The sequence below is a fragment of the Chiloscyllium punctatum genome, chromosome 29 (assembly GCF_047496795.1).
Source record: "Chiloscyllium punctatum isolate Juve2018m chromosome 29, sChiPun1.3, whole genome shotgun sequence".
In the NCBI taxonomy this organism is placed as follows: Eukaryota; Metazoa; Chordata; class Chondrichthyes; order Orectolobiformes; family Hemiscylliidae; genus Chiloscyllium; species Chiloscyllium punctatum.
In genome coordinates, this window is record NC_092767.1 from 7,461,272 (window position 1) to 7,481,764 (window position 20,493).

The following is a 20,493-nucleotide window of genomic DNA, read 5'->3' on the forward strand; positions in this document are numbered from 1 at the left end:
TAAGTGGGCTGAGATAAAAGGTGGGGGGGGAATTTGGTGGAAGAGCGCTGGGAATACGATAGGTGGAAGGAGGTGAGGGTGAGGGTGATAGGCCGGAGAGGGGGTGGGGCGGAGAGGTCGGGAAGAAGATTGCAGGTCAAGAGGGCGGTGCTGAATCCGGGGGTTGGGACTGAGATAAGGTACGGGGAGGGAAATGAGGCAGCTGGATAAATCTACATTCATCCCATGTGGTTGGAGAGTTCCTAGGTGGAAGATGAGGCGCTCTTCCTCCAGGCATCGTGTGGCCAAGGACTGGCGATGGAGGAGGCCAAGGACCTGCATGAACTTCGTGGAGTGGGAGGGGGTGTTAAAGTGTTCAGTCACGGGGTGGTTGGGTTGGTTGGTGCGGGTGTCCCAGAGGTGTTCTCTGAAACGTTCCGCAAGTAGGCGGCCTATCTCCCCAATGTAGAGGAGACCACATCGGGTGCAGCGGATACAGTAAATGATGTGTGTGGAGGTGCAGGTGAATTTGCAATGGATATGGAAGGATCCATTGAGGTCTTGGAGGGAAGTGAGGGGGCAGATATGGGCACAAGTTTTGCACTTCTTGCGGTTGCAGGGGAAAGTGCCGGGAGTGGAGGTTGGGTTGTTGGGGGGTGTGGACCTGACGAGGGAGTTGTGGAGGGAGTGGTCTCTCCAGAACGCTGATAGGGGTGGGAGGGAAATATATCCCTGGTGGTGGGGTCTGTTTGGAGGTGGCGGAAATGACGATGTATCCGGAGGTTGGTGGGGTGGAAGGTGAGGACCAGTGGTGGCGATTGGAGGGACAGGGTTGAAGGGTGGAGGTACGGGAAGTGGAGGAGATGCGGTGTAGAGCATCGTCGACCACGTTGGAGGGGAAATTGCGGTCTTTGAAGAAGGAGGCCATTTGGGCTGTTCGGTAGTGGAATTGGTCCTCCTGGGAGCAGATGAAGCGGAGGCGAAGGAATTGGGAATATGGGATGGCGTTTTTACAGGGGGCAGGGTGGGAGGAGGTGTAGTCTAGGTAGCTGTGGGAGTCAGTCGGTTTGTCGTAAATGTCTATGTTGAATTGGTCGCCCGAGATAGAAATGGAGATGTCTAGGAAGGGGAGGAAGGATTCTGAGACGGTCCAGGTAAATTTGAGGCTGGGGTGGTACTAGCTCACCAAGCTGAAAATGACCTTGTTTACTGCCCACCAGCTAGTCCTCCACCCTCCAGGGCACAGCAAACACTGTGACATTCATAGTACAGTCTCTCTTAACATCGCAATGGTGTCACGAACCCACAGAAAAACCACAGAAAGCAGAGATGAGGGAGGGAGGCAGAGAAGTGAGAGGCAAAGAGAGAGAGAGACACACAGGGAGAGAAATAGGGAGACAGAAGAGGAGAGACAGACACACTGTCTATGCCTATGAGGGAGAGAGAGCTGTGAGGGCTCACCTGGCTGAATACATCTTAAATGATGAAACAAAATTCAGAGACAGATCTATAGTCATTGACAGTGTGGGGATGGCATTTCAAACCCATAGCCAAAGGAACAATGATGGGAACAATGTCATGGTGAGTTCTTCCTCTGTACCTAACACCATTCTGTCCCTGTCCTGGGAGTGTTTGATGAGGATGGAGTGGAGGGAGATTTACTCTTATCAATCCCAGGATTGTTCCTGCCCTGGATGTATACAGATGGCATTACATGTGGCATTACAGAGACAACATTTCTCTTTGTATAGCTTCTGCTATCATTGCCCTGTCAATTTTGGTGGGAGACAGATAAAATGGAGATGTCTGAGTCCTTGAAGTATGAAGCAAGCTCCATTAAACAATCCCTGGATGTTAGACTAACTCAGGACATTCACACACATAGGTCAGCTTCCATCATTTGTACAGAAACCACCCTGAACCCCTCGATTAGATTCCAGTCTGAAACGCACTCCTCTATATCTGATATTCTTTATACAATCCACGCCGAGACCCTCAGTTAAATGTGGACATCATTGCAGTGTTCTGATTTCTGTTCATTAAACAGCCATAATCAGTCTCACTCAGTCCCATTTAGTTCCCATTTCTCCAAGTAGATTCTATCTCATTTGTTTTCTTTTTGACTGTTTTCCTTTTTTATCTGCATCCAAATGATATCCAGTGTCACTATTTCCAGTGTTAGTGTCTATAGTTAAAACATCTGACATCGCAGTGTCTAGCATTACACTGTCCAATGTCACAGTCTGATCTCAAAGTATCCAGTGATAGTGTCCAGAGTGACAGTGTTGTAACCAGAGTGACAGTGTCCAGAGTTATTGTGCCTGGAGGTATGGTGTCCGGAGTGATACAGAAAAATGAAGCTGAACCAAAACCAACCTCCCGATCACTGGATTTGCAACACAGTGACATTCAACCATTCAATGACCCACAAAATCGTTCAATTGTTCCTAACCAGAATTTACAAATAACAGATCTTGGATGTCAAGTTTATAACTTAATAAATTGTTAATTTCTGTTTATGTCACTATGCAGAACACAGATGATCATAAACCCATGCACCCTCCCCCCCCAATTCGCACACCAGCAGACAGTTAAGAGATAAACTTGTTTAAAATTTTAATTTACCAGTTGATAACAGTTTCAATGATAAATAATAGGCCATCATGAAATCCTTTGATGCTGGGTTGTATTACAGGCACAAGAACTGTACACCATGTTTGAATTTAAAGTCACCAGTCAATGCGAACAAATTCTGCAGAACTGTGGAGACTAATACTCATTCCCAAAGACTCACATTCTCATCTCAGATCTTTTAACAAGTTAACAACAGGGGAAATAACAAGACAAAGTCAAACCAAAAAGAAGATCAGACCAGTCCAGCAACTTCCAAAGAAGCACTTCCTCCAAGCCCAAAATCCAGTCAGAGCGAGGTCACTCATGGTTTTTTCTTTCTTTCTCACCATTCTCTGTGATTACCTGCCTGGCAGCATTCCTCTTACTGACTGACCCATTGAATATCCATCCAGCTGTCAGTCCCTGAGCAGAACTACATCTCTGTGCTGAAGCGTCTGCTGTGTTCAGAGAGCAGTAATTCACCTGCATTACCTTTCCTGGCCAGATCCACACAGCAAACATCAGTCTTTTGTCTGTCCAGTTTTTTTTTAAAGAAGAACTAGCCACTGTTCAAAGTTCAATTCTCAATTTGGACTCAGTTCCAAACCAAAATGAGAAAAATAAAAAAAATAGTGATGGTCACAACACAGGTCTTGCAGTGTCCAGCTGTACAGTGCCCACTCGTGTAGTGTTCCAGTAATACAGTGTCCACTCGTGCAGTGTTCCAGTAATGCAATGCCTACTCGTGCAGTGTTCCAGTAATGCAGTGTCCACTCGTGCAGTGTTCCAGTAATGCAGTGTCCACTCGTGCAGTGTTGAGTATTATTGGTGGATGTGTCCCTGTGAGACTGGGCACAAGTAACCCCATCGACCTGTGACCAACCGCTTCAACTCCCCCTCCCACTCCACAATGATACTTCCTGCACCACCAAATCCAAGCTATCTGACGACTGGAGGAAGAACACCTCATCTTCTGCCTTGGGACCCTCAACCACATGGCATCAACATTGACATCACTAGTTTCCAAATCTCTCCTCTCCCCCAACCTCATCCCAGATCCAACCCTCCAAGTCGGCTCTCCCCTTTTGACCTGTCCATCTTCCTTCCAAACTATATGTTCGACCTTCCCCACCGACCAATCACAATCACCACCCCCCCAGCTGGATTTACTGAGCACCTTCCCAGCTACCTTCCCCAAAAGCCCCACCCTCACTCTATTTATCTCTCAACACCCTTACTCCCCCACATTCCTGATGAAGGGCTTATACCTGAAATATCGGTTCTCCTGCTCCTCGGATGCTGCCTAACCTGCCGTGCTTTTCCAGCACCACACATTTTGACTCTTACAGTGAGTAATGTTACAGTGCTAAGTCTCACAGCACCCAGTGTTACAGTGAATAGTATTAAGGTATCCAATCTCCACAGTGCCCAACACTATCGTGCCTCGCCTTACACTGTCTTGTGTTCCAGTGGCCATGTTATAGCATGCAGTCTCACTATGCCTGGCCTCCACAACAGCCAGTGTTATACTATACAGTCTCAGAGTGCCTAGTTTCACAGTGCCCAGTCTCTCAGTGTTTCCAATGTCTCACCCACCACCCCTACCACCATCACCGAGGTTTACTCTGTCCCAACCTCTAACCCAGCCCCAGTTTTACCAAGTGTCCTGTTTCGGAGATATTCCTCCATGCACTGTACTGCCGTGTTGTCCATGTTGGGGTCAAACTTATTTGCAAAGAAACATCTCTGACGGACCACCCAATGTAGATCTCCTGCCCCATACACACAAACCAAGTGGCGATACCTTCCCGTGCAGGGAGGGTATAGGGCACCCCTCGCAACATCACCAGCCTCAAAGGACCACTTTACTGTCCGGCCAAGTGTCCTGGTGGCTGCTTGGGTGTATGGGATGGAGCCTGGTACATTGGGCATTCTGTGCAGGGTAGCCCACACATGCTCGTCCGGACTGTAGGTATCCTCCGACCACTTGAGGAAGGCCTGGATCTCGGCACTGTCAAACACATGGCCAACAAACTCTCTGGAGGCCATGAAGTAGGCGCTGCCAACGAAGATAGAGGGGCTGATGTTCAGCTGGTCTTTGAGTTGCGCCGTCAAGACGACTTGGTCGAGGGTATCGTGGTGGTATTGCCAACATTTCTAAAAGGCAAGTGCAAGAGAGAGTGAGAGAGATGAGAAAGCAGAAATGATAGCTTTTCAACTTCACCTATGGCTTTTTCCCTCCCCGACTCCTCTGCACTCTCCTCGCCCCAGCTCCAGCAAGATCCATGCACACTCCTTCTCTCAGTTACTCACCTTACAATGGAGAACAAGGCCATTCAGCCCCTCAGGCCTTTCTCACTCCTATTGCCTAGTGCCAGTCATCTGCCAATTTCCCCATATCCCTGCCTCCCAAACCATCTCCCAATGCTCATTCGCTGAGCCAACATAAAATCATCCTCAAGCTCTCCCACTGGATCTGGCTTCAAGCTGTGTCCTCTGGTTATAAAGGTTGAGAGCACCAGAAAAATAGATCCTTCAGCCCACCGTGTCTGCGCTGGCAAAACAGGCTCCTTGCTACTCCAGTCTCATTTTCCAGCACTGTGAACATTGCCTTTCATGCCTCACCAGTGCAATGGAGACACTTTCCTGTGGTCATCAACTCCTGGAGTGGGACTTGAACACAGAGCTTTTGCCTTAGAGAGAAGGACATGGTGTGCCGGGATATAGATCTTTGAAAGTTGCATTGCAGATAGACAGGGTGGTGAAGTAGGTGTTTGATACCTTTACCTTCATTGGTTAGGGCATTGAGTATAGGAGTTGGGATGTAATGTTGCAGCTGTAACAGAGATGGATAGAGCTCTGAAAGATAGTGGAATCAAGGGTTATTGGGATAAGGCAGGAACAGGATACTGATTGTGGATGATTAGCCATGATCATAATGAATGGTGATACTGGCTCGAAGGGCTGAATGGCCTACTCCTGCACCTATTGTCTATAAGTAGGAGTATCTTTGATTATCTCTGATATGCCTTTGCCATTACCAAATGTGATCTATTGTCTGTCGAGGACATTGGTGAGGCCACTTTTAAAATACTGCATACAATTCTGGTCGCCCTTCGAAAGAAAGGATGTTGTTAAACTTGAGAGGGTGCAGAAAAGATTTACCAGGATGTTGCCAAGATTGGAGGGCTTGAGCTACAGTAAGAGGTTGAATAGGCTAGGGCTATTTTCCCTGGAGGGTCAGACGCTGAGGGGTATCCTTACAGAAGTTCATAAAATCAGGAGAAGCATGGATAGATGTCGAAATGATCAGCCAGATGATAGTACACTTCACACAGCTTCCTTTATCACATACATGCAAGAAGACTCAACCAGCCGGGTCAAAGCCCACCCTCGCCTGGAGAGTCTGAATCAGGCAGTTGCAATCACACTTTTACACACAAATCAGCGTTCCCCTTTCACGAATTACATTTTGATTTCAAGCCTTAGCAACACAACTGATCAATCAGATCCTGATCTAGGTACGTGACGTTTAGCATTAGATCATTGACCTTAAACTTCTACAACACCTGTTGAGTGTTGTTTCGGTCTTCCTGCCTTCTCACTTAATGGGAGCCAGTTTCAGTAAGCTAGCTAGCTTACATACGTGCTTGGCTGCACTTTTCTGTTGCTGCTTAGAATTGTTTAGCTGACCTCCTTTTCTGTTCTTGCCCCATTTTGATTCCTTCCAGGTCGGTTGTATAGCTAAAGGTCTTTTCCCAAGGGTGGGGGAGTCCAAAACTAGAAGCATAGGTTTAAGTTGATAGGGGAAAGACCTGAGGGGTTACTTTTTCACGCAGTGGGTGATGTGTGCCTGGAATGAGCTACCAAGAGGTGGTGGAGGCGGCTGGTACAATGACTATATTTAAAAGGCATCTAGATGTGGACATGAATAGGAATAGGTGAGAGAGATATGTGCTAAAGGCTGGCAAATGGGACTAGGTCAGATAAGGATGACTGATCAGCGCAGACAGGTTGAACTGAAGGGTCTGTTCCATACTGTATGATGCTGTGACTCCATGCTCTCTGGTTATTGAGGTTTAGAGCACCAAAATAATAAGTTGCCCTTCAGCCCATCGTGTCTGCACTGGTCTCAAAGACCAGCTTCGAACGATTCTCATCCCATTTTGTAGCACTTGGCCCATACCCTTGAGTGTCTCACAAAAGCAATGAAGACACCTTCCTATGGCCATCAGCTCCTGGAGTAGGACTTGAATCCAAAGCTCCTCCCTCAGAGTGAAGGACACCACACATTAGATTCTCTACAGTATGGAAACAGGCCATTTGGCCCAACAAGTCCACACCAATCCTCTGAAGAGCAACCCATCCACACCCATTATCCTACCCAATATTTACCCTTGACTAATGTACCCGAACACTCTGGGCAATTTAGCACGACAAATCTACCTGGCCTGCACATCTTTGTGGATTGTGGCAGGAAACCAGAGCACCCGGAGGAAACCCACGCAGACATGGGGAGAATGTGCAAACTCCACACAGACAGTCGCCCAAGGCTGGAATCGAACCCAGGTCTTTGGCGCTGTGAGGCAACAGTGCTAACCACTGAGCCACCGTGCCACCCCTTCCGCAAGACACAAGGCACTTTATTTACATTGTGTCAAAAGATATCTTTTATCCTCGGTCCTTGTGGCATCATGCATGGGAGATATGGATCCTTGGTTACCAAGGGGAGGATAGATGGTATGCAGGAATGTGGATGGTGGAACAGGATCAAAAGGGCCAATGGCCTACTCTTGTTCCTTGTATATATGGGAGCAGATTTTCTTTTTCCAACTTACATCGGAACTTGCCATCATCTCATACAAATGTAGTTTAGGCTTCATTTGCATTTCAATTCCTCAGATCTCCCCACCATGCCTCTAACCCAAAATCTTACATCTGCATTCCATTGCACTTGTACAATTGGTGAACAGTGAAGTATATATCCTTGTCTTCATTACCGAGTGCTCACCCTATACCCATTGAATAAACCTCACCCTAATCTCCTTTGTTCCAATGGGAGCATCGTTGACCTTTCCAACTGTGCCATCCAACTTAAATCCTGGCACCATTCTGCGAAATCTCCACCCTGTCCTGAGGGCCCTCACATCGTTTTATAGTCACCGGAAATGACCACAACAATCCAACTGGGGCTAAACCAATTCGACATGCAGCATAACTCAACCATTTATTGGCATCAATGTCTCTATTTATGAAGCCTTCTGCTTTTCTACGCTCTTATGGCCTCCCCCATCTTCTAATGTCGATGAATGTTTATTGCCAGATCCCTCTAATCCTGCGCACTCTTTACGATTGTGCCATTACATTTGTATTACCTCTCCACATCCTTCTCCCAAAACATATCACCTTACACTCTTCTGTATTCACCTCTGACTGGATGCTGTCTGTTCACTGTGGTGACTCTGGACAATTCACATCATCCTCACCATTTGCCAATCCTCCAGGTTTATCATTGCCCCGAATATGGGTATTTTGCCACATACTCCAAGATTGATATCACTGACATATTGAATAAAAGCAGTCGTCTATTTAGGGCTGAGAAACGGAAACATTTAACTTACAGGATAGTGAAGTTATGGAATTCTGTACCACAGGAAGCTGTGGAGTTTGAGTCATTGAATATTTCCAAGAATGCGATTAACAAATATTTAGGTTTCAAAAGCATCAAAGGCATGGGGAGAAAGCGATAGTATGGCATTGAGATAGAGGATTAGCCACGATCATATAGTATGGTGGGCCTCATGGAGGGCCAAATCATCTTCTCCTGCTCCGGGTCTTGATGTTTATATGTCCCAGCTGTGTGGATCATTCTCACCTACCAACCTACCAACCTCTCGTCCAAAACAAGATCCATGAATCAGGGCTTGTGTTGTCAATTTTGTTGTTCAGCCATTTCTATCTAGTGCCTAGTGAAACACTTCATTGAATCCAGTTCAGACAACATTCTCTGCATCCAAATTCTCAGCTACTTCATCAATGCATGATGCGAGGTTGGAGACTTACCTTTTGAAAACCTGCACTGGCTTTGCTTCATTCATTTGATCTAAAGCAGGTTGGTGCGAATTGCAGCCGTAACTACCAGCATGAATGTCAAGTGCATGATATAAAGTAAACTAGGATCCATGCGGTGTGAGCCTCGGAGACCCAGGTTCAAGTCGCTTCTGTTCCAGAGTTGTGCGATAACATCTTTGAACAGGTTCATCAGTAAATGTAAGACCATTAACAAGTCGGGACAGGAGTTGGCCATTTGGTCCCTCAAGCCAGCTTCACTCAGATCGTGGCTGATTCAACATTCCTCAAATCCATGTTCTTGCCCTATCCCCGTAATGTTTAATTCCCCAACTGAGCAAGAATCTATCCATCTGAGCCTTAAATATATACAAGGACAGCTCTCTGTGGCAAGGAATTCCAAAAATTCACAACCTTCTGAGAGAGGAAATTCCACCTCATCTCAGTCTCAAACTGGTGCCCCTTTATTCTGAGACAATACCCCCCCCCCCCCCCCGGACCTGGACTCTCCCATGAGGAGAAACATCCTTTCAGCATTTACCCAGTCAAGCCTCTTAATCCTGTTCATTTCAATGGGGTCACCTCTCATTCTTCTAAACTCCAGTGAGTAGAATCCCGTTTAGCCTTTGGTTTTTTAAGATAATCCCTCCATAATGGGGCCATCCCACTGAACATTCTCTTAACTTCCTCCAATGAAACAACATGTTTTCTGAAATAAGGTGACCAGAAGTGCTCACAGTATTCCAGATGTGCTCTCACAAGCACGTTGCACAGTTGCAGTAAGACTTCCTGACTTTTATCCTCCAACCCCCCTTCAAATAAGGGCAAACATTCCACTTCAGTTCTAAAGAAAGGTCACCAGACTCGAAACATTGACTCTGTTTTCTCTCTATGAATGCTATCCGACCTGCTGAGTCTACCCAGAAATTTCTGTTTTCGTCCAACATTCCATTAGTCTTCCCAATTACCTGCTGCCCTCGTGTGCAAGCTTTCCATGTTTCATTCACTACTTCCCCTAAGTCCCTTTGTGTTGCAGCTTTCTGAAGCTTTCACCATTTAAATAATATTCTATTCTTTTGATTTCCCTTCCAAATGAACAATTTCACATTTTCCCACATTGCACTCCATTTGCCAACATTTTTGCCAACTTAACCTATCAATATCTGACTGTAAAGCACATAAGACAACATTTTTTACTGTAACTCGATTATACATGACAGTAATATATCAGCAAGGTTTGAGAAGGTTTGTAGTTCAGGTTGAGGTTCTAGATGTAGGTTTTGCTCACTGAGTTGGAAGGTTCGCTGAAGATGTTGCCTAGTATGGTGACAAAACATCTGAAAATGAACCTTCCAGCTCTACGAACAAACCTACATCCAGAGTAATATTTCAAGTCAACCTCAGAGTACAACGGGATCTTGATCAGATGGGATAATAGGCCGAGGAGTGCCAGATGGAGTTTAATGTCGATAAATGTGAGGTGCTCCATTTTGGAAAGGCAAATCAGGGCAGGAATAATACACTTCATGGAAAAGTCTGGGGAGTGATGATGAAACAAGGGATCGTGGAATGCAGATTCATAGTTTCTTGAAAAAGGAGTCGCTGATAGACAGGTTAGTGAAGAAGTCGTTTGCTACACTTGCCATTATTGGTCAGTGCGTTATGTGTAGAAGTTGGGAGGTCATGCTGTGGCTGAACAGGACATTGGTTTGGCAATTTCTGGAATACAGCATGCAATTCTGGTCTCCCTGCTATAGGAAGGATGTTGTGAAACTTGAAAAGGTTCAGAAAAGATTTACAAGATGTTGCCAGAGCTGAATGTGGAAATGCAGGAGATTGGTACTAGATGTGGAATCATTGCAGACACGATGGGCTGAATGGCATCCTTCCGCAAGAATTCTTTAATTCTGTGACTGGCGCAGAGGGAGATTAACTTCAAGGTTCATGTTATCAGGAGGGACAGCAAAGCCCTTAGCTGAGTGGTCAGAAAACTCCCTACTCTTTATTTGAACTAAGGCATAACCTGTCTCCACCACTATCATAGCATAAGTCAGCCATTCGTCCCTTCAAGTCTGCTCCACCATTCAAGAAGATCACTGCTCTTCTGGTTGCAATTTCAATTCCACATTTCTATCGTTTGTCCCGGGGTCCTTATCTTTTTTTAAAAAAAGGTCACCTTGCTCACCCTTTCATAACTTCATCAACTCAGCCTTCACAACTTCGTACAGAAGAGATTTACACAGTGCAACAGCCCTCTCAGGGGAAAATAATTCTGCAAGGCATTGGTGAGGCCACTTTTGGAGTACTGGGTAAATTTGTGATCGCCCTGCTGTTAGAAGGGGGTTGTTAAACTGCAAAGGATGCAGAATAGATTTATAAAGATGTTGCCAGGACTGCAGGGTTTTAGTTATAAGGAGAGGCTAGATAGGCTAGGACTTTTCTCACTGGGGTATTGGAGGGTAAAGGGTGACCATATAGAGGTTTATAAAATTGTGGGGGAAATCAATAAAAGTGAATAGCCCCAGGATGGGGGAGTCCAAACCCAAAGGGCATAGGTTTAAGGTGAGACCTGAGGGTGGTGCAAATACGGAGCAAGTTGCCAAAAAGAATTGTTGTAGTGGGTACAATTACAAGATTTAACAAACGACATAAATAGGACAAGTTTAGAGGGATATGGACCAAAGACAGGATAAGGGGACTAGTTCCAATTAGGATACCTGGTTGGCATGGTTGAGTTGGACGAAAGGGTATGTTTCGGTGCTGTAGGACTCTGACGATATCTTATTCTACAGAACATCTTGTCAAACCTACAAGAGAAAGCAATGTCCCATCAACTACCTTATCATGTCCCCTCAGAGAAATTTATACATTTCAAAAAGATCTCTCAGATTTCCAAACTTAAATGTGTAAAAGCCAATTTGTTCAACCTTCATCCCTGGGAAAAAGGCAGGTGAAACTTGCTGTCAATGTAATTATTTTATGTTTTAAATGAGAGAAAAATGTACAGACTGATTCTGATGTGGTCTCATCAAGGCCTTGTGTGGCATTCTCTCCACCCCTCAGGTCTGGAAATGGACTCTACATTTTGAAGAAAAATGTCTGTGTTAATAGACTCTGGACTAGAAAGGAGTCTGTTTGTTAGTAATTAACTATCATATGGTTTGTTTGGCTTATCACCTGCACTGTCTTGCATGTCCCTGGGTCTGGCAGGTCTTACTGTGAGCTGGGAGGCTCGTGGGTCGTCCTGAAAGCTGTCACCCCGAGAGCCGGCGAGTGGGTAGGCCATCCTGTGAACCTGAAGGTTGGTAGGCTGTCCCGAAAGCCGGAGGGTGTGTAGGCCACCCTGATGACAGTCTCCCCGAGAGCTAGATGGTGGGTAGACCATTCTGAGCACCGTCATCCTGAAAAGGGGTAATCGGGATGGGCTGTCCTAGAGGTGGTCGAAAGCTGTATCAGAGCAGCCGAGAGCCAGAAAGCGTGTAGGGGCGGGCTGAGATCCAGAAGGCTTGTAGGCTGCCCTGCAAGCTGTCGTCCCAGGGAAGGGGACAGGCTGTCCTAGAGGTAGCCAAAAGGTGTGCCAGGATAGCCATTGGCCAGATGGCGCATCGGGGTGGGTGGTACGTAGGGGCAGACCGAGACCCAGAAGGTGGGTAGCCGTCCTCAGCGCTGTCACCCCAGGTGGGTAGTGGGGCGGGCAGTCTTAGAGGTGGTCGAAAGGTGTGTCAGGGCGGCCCGTGAGCCGGAAGGCGCGTGGGGGGGGCTGCTATAGAGTGGTCGGACGTTGGGAGGGATAGGGGCTTGCTGGGTCTGCATTATCTGCACTTTTTAACGTAACAGGATTGTCTTATGCATAAATGTCATTGTTGCTGTCTTTTCATATTTGAAACTGGGATTTGTGGTTTGTCTTCAATTCCCTGTAAACTGGTTGAACGGTAGGGTTTGGGGCCGAGCTTTGCTGCTCCTCTCCCTTGTAAAATTGCTGTTGTATACAGCTGTAATTGTTAACTGTTGTGCTGTAACCTCTTTTTTGATACTTGTTTAATAAAATAAAAAAAAAGGGGAATGCTCCTCTCCCTTGAAAAATTGCTGTCTCTTGTATACAGTTGTAAATGTTAACTGTTTTTGTAAATTGTTTTGTAACTGTTTCATAAAATTTATAAACAGGAGATTCAGAGGTCTTCTTGATTTAGGGGACTGACTCTGTGCTGGCTGGGTCACAGTCAGTGTGTTACTGTTGGTTTCTGCTTGTTTTTTGTGTGGGGGAAACCTGATTCCTGAACTGGCTGAATTATTTAGCCAGTTTGTTAACTGGCATTCCTTTACTGAGGACTGATTGTTAAACTCCTGATGCACATACTGTGTTTCAGGTGTAACTCAGTTCTCATTAGGGGACTGTTGTTTCACTGACTGGTTATAGTCTGTGTGTTACTCTTCTTCACTTTTGAGAAAAGGACAATGTTAATTTTGTGGTAGGGTAAGCCCTTGGACTCTAGTTTTGTTTTTTGTATGTGTCCTCACTGTTTGGACTGAGCCCTTGAAGACATACATTTTACCAGAGGAGCTGTTCCTGTGGGGAGGTCTAGCTCTGAGACTGGGCCTCTGAAGATTGAACACCTGTGTGTGTACTGGGAGGTGAGCATTTGCTGTATCCTGGAGTTTAGGAGAAGACCTTCCCTTCAGGAGTGGACCAAAACCCCCGTGAGTTAACCACCTTTACAATGTACTGTGTTCCTGTGAGTGGGCCTGGCTCTCCAAGGATGTGCCAGGACTCCATGGAGACTGAACACCTGTGTGCTGTGGGGAGTGCATTTGCTGCTTTTGGGAGTGGACTCTTACCTTGGTTGCAGACCTTGTTTTTAGCAGTGGACTCTATTTCTGACAACACATGTTGTAAACTGGAGTGGACTGTGTTCCTGAGAACTCTATTTTTTTTTGAAGACTCACTATTTGGACTCTGTGTACCAGAAAGGACTCCATTTTTTCACAATTAACTATTGTGTTTCTTGTTGGGCTTATCACCTGCACTGTCTTGTGTGTTCCTGGGTCTGGCAGGCCTTACTGTGAGCTGGGACGTTCATGGGTCGTCCTGAAAGCTGTCACCCCGAGAACCAGAGGGTGGGTAGGCCACCCTGATGCCAGTTGCCCCTAGAGCCAGTAGGTGGGTAGGCCATTCTGAGCGCAGTCATCCTTAGAAGGGGTAATCTGGATGGGCTGTCCTACAGGTGGTCGAAAGGTGTGTCAGGCCGGACTGAGAGTCGGAAGGCGCGTAGGGGCGGGCTGCCTTAGAGCGGCCAGAAGGTGGGAGGGATTTAGGTGGGGGGTGGGGGGTGGAGGCTTGCTGGTTTTTTGGGGGTCTGTATTGTATGCTCTGTTTCTTACACAGTTGGACTGTCTTATATGTACGGAATGTCATTGTTACAGTTTGTAATGATTGAAACTGGGATTTGAGGTTTGTCCTCCTTTCCCTGAAAACCGGTTGAATGTCAGGGTTTGGGGCTTGGCTTTGTAATTCCCCTCCCTTGTAAAATTGCTGTTTCTCTGTATACAGCTGTAAATGTAATTGTTTGTATAAACTGTGAATTGTTTAATAAAATATAAATAAACAGGACTGTCTGTTTCCTTTCTTCCTGGTGATGGAATATAAATTGTGAGGAGAAATTATAAATGTTGTCTGTGAAAATCACAAAGCTGAATCATGAAAGAGGAAGGGGAGTGTAGGTTAAGCTAGATATACTTGTACAAACAGTGATAAGCATCTGTTTCCCACTTCTGCAAAAACAAAAACCACAATCAAGAGGTCATAAGGCTCCGTGTGGACGAAGAATGAGAGGAAATGTTGCTTTTGCAAGCAAGGAAGCAGATGGCAGTGAAGGTAGATATACGCTAACAATAGACCACAGAGGGATGTGGTGAAATGGCCAAGCAAAATCTGTACTGTTACGCACAAGGCCAGATAAGGCAAGAGATAAACAAGAGGAATGGGCGCTGGGTTTAGAGTAGTGGGAGGAGGGAAAGAGAAATGAATTGTATTAAGGTTTTGTACTGTGTGCCTATCTTGTAGATACCACTCTTGCAAGAGTATATCAGATGATACTGCTGCTGCAGATCTTGTCTTGGACTGAAATTATTGAAGTGAGTGGGTTCTATTTCCCACATAAATTAAGATTTACACACTTGTTGTTTTTCACTGCATCTGACACCTACACACATGACATGGGTACAAGGGAAAAATAAGCATGACTGCTGTCGGGTGGTAGTGGAAGAAAAATAAACAGGCATGTCAAGGGATCTGCTCACTGAGAGCTGGCTCTAGGGGAGCTGGATCAGCATATGAAGGACTCTTCAATCCTCTTGAGGAGAGGAGACTGACTTCGAAACAGCTTCAGTGTGTCTTAAGTGCTGCTGTTGGTGTCCTCCTACTGAAAAGGAGTTTCAAATTTTTTTTCATGGTTTGTTGTGATTGTTTTCTGGGGTTTCTTTCTGCTTATTTCTGTTAATTTGAAGCTGTGCTCAGCTGCACAGGCATCTACTACCACCACTGCTGCTACAGTCTGGGCCTGCTCCTCCGACTGAAGCCTGGACCTCGCCTGCACCCCTGCTGCTGCTGCCTGGGCCTACCTACACCTGGGGATGACTTTGATTGCTACTCCTGAGGCTGCTTCCGAAAAAAAATAAACAGGATGATCAGATGTTCTGTTCACTCTGAGCTGGCTCTGAGGAAGCTGGATCCATGTCAAGGACTCCATGTGTAAACAAAATGGTGAGTTGGTGACTGGATAATGGCCTCTGTGAAGTTATTCCTGATGTTGGGGTTTCCTGCTCCTCTGATGCTGCCTGACCTGCTGTGCTTTTTCAACACTGCTCTAATCTTGACTGTAATCTCCAGCATCTGCAGTACCCACTTACAGTCACAGAGATGTACAGCATGGAAACAGATCACCGGTCCAAATTGTCCAGGCTGACCAGATATCCCGACCCAATCTAGTTCCACCTGCCAGCACCCGGCCTATATCCCTCCAAACCCTTCCTATTCATATACCCATCCAAATGCCTCTTAAATGTTGCAATTGTACCAGTCTCCACCACATCCTCTGGCAGCTCATTCCATACACGTACCACATTCTCCATGAAAATGTTGCCCCTCAGGTCTCTTTTATATCTTTTCCCTCTCAACCGAAACCTATGCCCTCTAGTTCTGGATTCCCCGACCCCAGGGAACAGACTTTGGCTATTTATCCTATCCATGCCCCTCATAATTTTGTTAACCTCCTATAAGGTCACCCCTCAGCCTCTGATGCTCCAGGGAAAACAGCCTCAGCCTGTTCAGCGTCTCCCTTTAGCTCCAATCTCCAACCCTGGCAACATCCTTGTAAATCATTTTGGAATCCTTTCAACATCTTTCCAATAGGAAGGAGACCAGAATTGCATGCAATATTACAACAGGGCCTAACCAATGTCCTGTACAGCCACAAATGACCTCCCAACTCCTGTACTCCATACTCTGATCAATAAAGGAGCATATACCAAACGCTGCCTTCACTATCCTATCTACCTGCAACTCTGCTTCAAGGAGCTAGGAACCTGCACTCCAAGGTTTCTTTGTTCAGCAACACTCCCAAGGACCATTAAATGTTTAAGTCCTGCTAAGATTTGCTTTCCCAAAATGCAGCACCGCACATTTATCTGAATTAAACTCCATCTGCCATGTCTCAGCCCATTCGCCCATCTGGTCCAGATCTTGTTGTAATCTGAGGTAACCCTCTTCACTGTCCACTACACCTTCAATTTTGGTGTCATCTGCAAACTTACTAACTGTACCTCTTATGCTCGCATCCAAATCATTTATGTAAATGACAAAAAAATAGAGGGCCCAGCACCGATCCTTGTGGCACTCCACTGGTCACAGGCCTCCAGTCTGAAAAACAACCCTCCACCACCACCGTCTGTCTTCTACCTTTTGAGCCAGTTCTGTATCCAAATGGCGAGTTCTCCCTGCATTCCATGAGATCTAACCTTGCTAATCAGTCTCCCATGGGGAACCTTGTTGAATACCTTACTGAAGTCCATATAGATGACATCTACTACTCTGCCCTCATTAATCCTCTTTGTTACTTCTTCAAAATTCACCCAGACAATCTCTGACACCTTTCCCCTTCCTGGACCTCTCCATCTATGGCAACCGACTAACCGCGGACATCTACTACAAACCCACCACCTCCCACAGCTACCTGAAATACACCTCCTCCCACCATGCCCCTGTAAAAACATTATCCCTTATTCTCTGCCTCTGCTGCATCTGTTCCCAGGAGGACCACTTCCATCACAGAACATCTCAGATGGTGTCCTACCTCCAAAAACTACAACTTCCTCTCCCACATGGTTGACAATGCTCTCCAGTGCATCTGCTCCATTTCCTGTACCTTCATCCTTAAACCACACCCCTCCCAACACAACAGAGACAGTACCCCTTGGTCCTCACCTTCTACCCCACCAACATCCAGATACATTGCATTATCCTTCACCACTTCTGCCACTTACAAACAGACCGCACCATTAGGGACATATTTTCCTCTGCACTCCATCTGCATTTCAGAGACCATTCCCTCTGCAACTACCTTGTCAGATTCACACCCCCTACCAACCCACCCTCCCCTCCTGGCACCTTCCCTGTCCTCTGGAAGAAGTGCAAAACCTGTACCCACACCTTCCCCCTCACCTCAGTCCAAGGCTCCAAAGGATCCTTCCGCATCTGACAGAAGTGTACTTGTACCTCCACCAATGTTATCTACTGCATCCATTGCACCTTATGTGGTCTCCTCTACATCGGGGAGACAGAACTCTGACTTGTGAATTGTTTCAGAGAACATCTCTGGGACACCCACACTCACCAACCAACCCCACCGCCTCTGGCTGAATACTTTAACTTTCCCCGTCTGGATTGATGGTGCTGGAAGAGCACAGCAGTTCAGGCAGCATCCAAGGAGCTTCGAAATCGACGTTTCGGGCAAAAGTCCACTCATCCAGAATCTGGTTACCAGCGTCTGCAGTCATTGTTTTTACCACTTTAACTCTCCCTCCCACCAAGGTGCTGCAGGTTCTGGGCCTCCTCCATCACCAAACCCTTACCAGCTGACGCCTGGATATTCCACCTTGGAACCCTGCAACCAGGCAGATCATTGTTGATTTCACTAGTTTCCTCATTTCCCCACCCCAACTTATCACAGTCCCAAGCCTCCAACACAGCACCACCCTCCTGACCGGTCCACCTTCCTTCCCACCTGTCCACTCCACCTTCCACAACCCCTCCCCCCCCACCCCGCCACATACCTTCATCTGTCTATCACTTTTCCAGCTTCCTTCCACCCCCAGCCCCACACCCTTCCCACTTATCTCTCAGCCTCCTGGCCTACAAGCCTCATTCCTGATGAAGGGCTTATATCCGAAACATTGATTCTTCTGCTCTTCAGATACTGCCTGAGCTGCTGTGCTTTTCCAGTGCCACATTCTTGTCTCTGATCTCCAGCATCTGTAGTCCTCACTTTCTCCTCCACTCTTAACCTACCTACATTCCTGTATACTCTCGTAATCAGTCTATATCCCTCCTTATCCCAGGCCCAGCCCTCTCTTTTTACGCCATCCCTTTCACCTGACCGTCTTCCTTTCCACCCATCTGCTCCCCCCCCACCCACTGTCCAATCACAGCCACCTCCTCCCTGCATCCACCAATCGCCATCCCACCCACCTTTCCCCAGCCCCACACCCCCATTTTGTCTGCAGCCCCTTCATCTCCCTGGGTTCTGATGAAAGTTTCCGACCTGAAACATCAATTGCCCTTCTACTCTGTTTGCAGCTGAACTCTCTAACTCCTCTCTATTCCTTTGTACGTTCTGAACCTCCCTCCATGCAGTTGAACAATTTTAACAACCTTGTCTCTCTTTGTACAGTCGGGAGTGAAGGACTGGAAGAGAGAGAGAGGGATGATGGAGGGAGGGAGGATGGAAAACACTTGGATGGAGAGAGGCCCAGCAGACAGGAATGCGGTTACCTTTTTGAACCCTGGTGCAGGATCCGACTCAATCACGTTGAAGCCGTTCAGAGCTCTGAGGCTGCGGACTATCTCCCGGTTGGTCTTCAGGGGGAAGTCTTGGACACACACATTGATGAAGTACCTCCAGGGGACAGGGCTCTCCAGCAGCTCCTTCATGCAGTTGAGATCTGCCTGAACTCTGCTCCATCCAGATTAGGTGACCCACTCCAGCTTGGCTGCGACAAAGACATTGTGGAAACACGAAGCGATGGCCCGAACGGCCGCATGAAATTGACTCAGGGATTTGCGGTCCACGTGGATACAGTAGACATTCTGTGGGGCGTAAATGCTCCGTAGAAGCCTCTCGAACATCTCAATGCTCTGGTGGATAGCCATGGAGTGAGCCAAGGGGAAGTGTTCCTCCTCAGGGCTCAGGGGGACAGTGATATACTTACGGGCCCTCACAAACGATCTGCAATTTCGGGTCATGTTCAGATAATCTCCCTCAGTGACGGCCTGGTGCTTGAGGGGGATAGTAATGGAGTTGAGGAGGGCCCTTTCCACCTCCTGCCTGTCCCCCTGGATGATCTGCCAGCAGGTGGAGTTCTCTTCGACCAGCAGGAGGTGTTCCTGCATTGGACTGGCGCCTGGTTTCACCAGCCTGAGGGTCAGCCGGCTCCCTCCTCTCTGGACCAGCAGCCATTGCACAACAAGACCACACTGAGCACACACAGCGCTGATCTGAGGCACGACCAGTGGGCACAACGCTGGCTCAGCTTGGGCACAGCGCTTTCCAGAGGGCAGTGTCCCCAGCCTACAGGCGATAGGCAAACGCAGAATGGATGCTCTCTGTGCTGGGCAGCACTGCCTCCACAAGGCTGTGGGGAAGGAGTGACTGCAATTTGCTGGAGAGGTCGCCCCAGCCAGTCCCCTCTCCTTGTTAGACTCTTGTCTTTCCTTTTCCTCAAGATTCAACGAAAAACTCCGACTTTCACTCCCTCTCCCCCCAGAACTGCTCTCCCTCTGGAATTCCTCTCCCACTTTAACACCTCTCCCTCTATCTGTGACCCCTTTGTAAGCCCTCTCCCTCGATAATCCTTCTCCCTTTGTAATCCCTCTCCTCCACTAACTCATCCCTCACCCTCAGTAACTCCTCTCTTGTTCCTCCTCTCTTTCTGTCCCTCTGTAACTCCTCGTTCTCTCTCTCTGTCTCACTAACTCCTCTTCCTCTCCCTGTCTCTCTCAGTAACTCCTCCCGCCCTCCTCTGGATGAAACCCAGCCAATGTTCCATTGTTTCTCTCTCGGAGTCCGGGCTCCCCTCGCTCCTGTCTGCCTGCTTGGCTACAGGCGTTTCCTTTCCCGGTCTCTGCTTCTCTTCAGCCGTTCCTGGACCGGTGTCGCACGGGTGAAGTAAAGGAAAGGATCGCGATCGGAGAACCTACTACCAGAGAGAACACAGAGCCAGCCAAGTCCAATAACCCACGCCCCAGCCTGGGCTGAGATGCTCTTTCAGGAAGGAACCTTCCATCGAGCCCACAACAATGTGGGAGGGGTAACCCTTGGATGAAGAGAGGACCAGGAGACGGGAAGGTGGTTACCTGTTTGTAATGTGACTCTTAACTGCCCTCTGGGCTATTAGGGATGGGCAATAAACACTGGCCTGGCCAACGGTGCCCCCATCCCATGAATTTATTTGTCAAAAGGTAACAATAGTAAGTCAAATTAAATCAAACTTCACCACCCGTCATCTCTCTCTCTATCTGATGCGAAATTGGAGTTATGGTGATTTGACCGTTCATAATAA

At 47.2% G+C, this 20,493-nt stretch overlaps 1 pseudogene; it reads right to left on the reverse strand.

Moving 5' to 3' along the window:
* Positions 1–4,206: 4,206 nt before the first annotated feature.
* LOC140454322 (beta-1,3-galactosyl-O-glycosyl-glycoprotein beta-1,6-N-acetylglucosaminyltransferase 3-like) lies at positions 4,207–19,340 on the reverse strand (annotated as a pseudogene).
* Positions 19,341–20,493: the final 1,153 nt, after the last annotated feature.